At 40.9% G+C, this 3012-nt stretch overlaps 1 pseudogene; it reads left to right on the top strand.

The window, feature by feature from the left end:
- Nucleotides 1-326: 326 nt before the first annotated feature.
- On the top strand, nucleotides 327-794 carry LOC127677312 (60S ribosomal protein L21-like; annotated as a pseudogene).
- The last annotated feature ends 2218 nt before the right edge of the window (nucleotides 795-3012 follow it).

The following is a 3012-nucleotide window of genomic DNA, read 5'->3' as shown; positions in this document are numbered from 1 at the left end:
ACATGTCACTACAGGGAAAGGAAACTGAAGTCTCTCAATAGGTTTGCCGTGGATGTTTCTCCATCCAGAAGAGCGCGAAGGGGTCAGGTACCTCCACTGCTTGAGGAGTGGAGAACCTTGGCAGTGGCCTACGAATTTTGTGATCATTTACAAATCCGAGCTTCTTGTGTTCCACACATTAGCTTGAAGCATCTACTCAGGCGCTCCACTTGATGTGTCATCCGGAATTTGTCACCCAGTAACTGACAAATTTCTTAGCTAGAGTTGAGTTTTATTAGTTTTTTTCTTTCAGCCACGCCAGGCAGCCATTTCAGTAACTCACCAAAATGACGAACACAGAGGGAACGAGAAGGGGCGCTTGTTCTATGTTTTCTAGACCTGTTAGAAAACACGGAGTTGTTCCTTTGCCAGACACATGTGAATTTATAAGAAGGGTGATACTGTAATCATCATGGGAACGGACGCTGTTCAAAAAGGAATGACCCATAAGTGTTAGCACGGCAAATCGGAAGGGTCTGCAATGTCACCCAGCAGGCCGTGGGCATCACTGTCAACAAGCGAGTTAAGGACAAGATTCTGGCCAGGACGATTGAGCACATCAAACACTGGAAGAGCAGAGGCAGCTTCCTGAAGCCGGTGAAGGAGAATGATCAGAAGCAAAAGGAAGCCAAACAGATGGGCACCTGGGTTCAGCTGAAGCGCCTGCCTGCACCACCCAGAGGAACACACTTTGTGAGCACTAACGGGAAGGAACCTGAGCTGTGGAACCCGTTCCATAGGAACTCATGGCCTAATGTACAAAAAAGAAATAAAGGACCAGGTCTTCAAAGTATTTTTATTAAAAAAAATTAAAAATACATTTTCTTTCTGAGACATCAAACACTAGATATTTTCTTTCTTTTCAATTTTTATTATAATAATTGTGTTTGGAAATGGTATTTCCAGGTCTTTTTTTCCTTCTGAAATGGAAATTAAACCATAACCCTACAAATAAACCACCAAGGGTTGGTCTCTCACTGTTAGAGCTAACCCATTCTATGCTGTTATTAACTCTGGAGTTCTCTTTTCCAGCTGCAAAAATGGCCTCGATGTCAAGAATGGCTACCCCTGCTCCTTGATGGAATCACATCTTATAGCAATGTCTTCTTAAAATGCCACGAATGTCAATCCTGCTATGCCAAACTATAGACAGAAAACCCTCTCACAGATGAAAGATGGCTTTTATCAAAGAAGCAATGCTGGGTTGTTAGGGGAAGTAGCCTATCTTCTTAACAGACGATGAGCTACGTAATACATGATGACTACTTAGAGTTCACAGAGGAGACAGACCAATACCTGCATCCGTTTCACATTGTTCCCTTCTAAGATACTGAAATGTTACAATAGGAATGCAGAGATTACAGAGAAAGCATAGTCTCTCTAGATATAAAAGGCTCTGGCAGAATCAGAATCAGAGAGGACATAAAATTGAGTAATCTTGTCTTATTTATTTTTCATAGTTACAAGGAATTACTACTACTGAATCAAAGCTATGATCCATCCAGCTTTATTGATTCACTTTATTAAAATGATAGCTGAGACATGAATAGAACCAGACGACATCATAGTACCTGGAATGAGCACGGTACAGAAAGGCGAGTACCACATTCCTCACTGGACTATGCAACTGAAAAAATCCTATTGCATAGAAACATAGTGAAGACCTAAAGTCACTAGAAGTTAGGACAGGGAGGCGGGGGATACTGAGAAGGTAGATAAATACAGACCAAAATACCGAAGAGTTTAGTGCTTCTAATGGAATAATTGTATGGCAGAGTAAGCCTCAATTAATTACAATGCGTATGTTGTTATTTAATAAAAATCCAATTCTTATTTTTACGTTCACTTTCATATGAAAAATGTGGGATTCTGAAGAGATGGCTCAGTGTTTAAGAACACTGACTGCTCTCCACAGGGACTGGGTTTGATTCCCAGCACCAACATGTTGGCTCTCAATCATTTGTAACTTCAGTCCCAGTGGATCCAACTTTTTTCCCTTGTGTCCACAAGCACCGCTAACACATGTATGTGCATCTACAAGTGCACGTCCCCATGCACATAAAATTAAAAATAAATGTTAGAAAGTTTTCAAAAAATGAATAAAAGGAGAAATGCAGAAGAGAAGAGCTATCTTTCAGATGCAATTTAAAACATAATTTTTAAAAAAAGCTGTGCATGTTCCCACCTTGCGCCATGGAAGTCTACACATTCCATCTGTGAGTATCCAACAGTGACACATAAGTTCAAGAATGACGAGGGATTCTAACCATGAGATGACCATGATGACTCCTTTGGGTTCTCAATTTGATTGCATCTGGAACCAACTAAGCCTCAAGCTTCTGGGCACTCCTGTGAGGACCTTTCTAGTGAAACAAGGAGACTCATTCCAAATGTGGACAACACCTTTTGGTGGCAGTCTATACTGAAGAACACAGAAGAAGGAAACTTCTTTTTGCTTGCTTGCCTTTACTCTTGCTAACAAGTTCATCTATTCTGTTACTGTGGCATTTCTTCATTGATATTAGAACCAGCTGCTTTGGGCCTGAAGTTGACTGAAAACCAGATACCCTCTAGGGCTTCTCCAGGCGTTCATAAGACATCCAGCCTTGTTGACTGAGCAACTACTAGATGCTTGGATTCTCCAGTGTGAGGCAGCTATTGTTGGAGTACTCAGATTCTGTCAGTGAGCCAATCTGATCAATTACCTCATCCCATCAGTCTGTTCTTTTAGAGAACCTGGACTACTACATGAGGCTCTTAGAATATACAATGCTTATGTGTTTTTAATGTTTCAATTCTTATGTCCTAATAAAACTTTCTTTTCCTTCCCTTAAATAATTACAAAATATATTATACCAATGATCCTCCTCCTCTTACTTCTCCTTCCCTTCCCCTTTTCTCCCTCCTCCTCCTCCTCCTTCTCCTCCTCTTCCTCTTCTTCTTCTTCTTCCTCTTCTTCTTCCTCTTCTTCTT

The sequence above is a fragment of the Apodemus sylvaticus genome, chromosome 2 (assembly GCF_947179515.1).
Source record: "Apodemus sylvaticus chromosome 2, mApoSyl1.1, whole genome shotgun sequence".
NCBI lineage: Eukaryota > Metazoa > Chordata > Mammalia > Rodentia > Muridae > Apodemus > Apodemus sylvaticus.
This window is presented reverse-complemented; position numbering and strand designations above follow the sequence as displayed.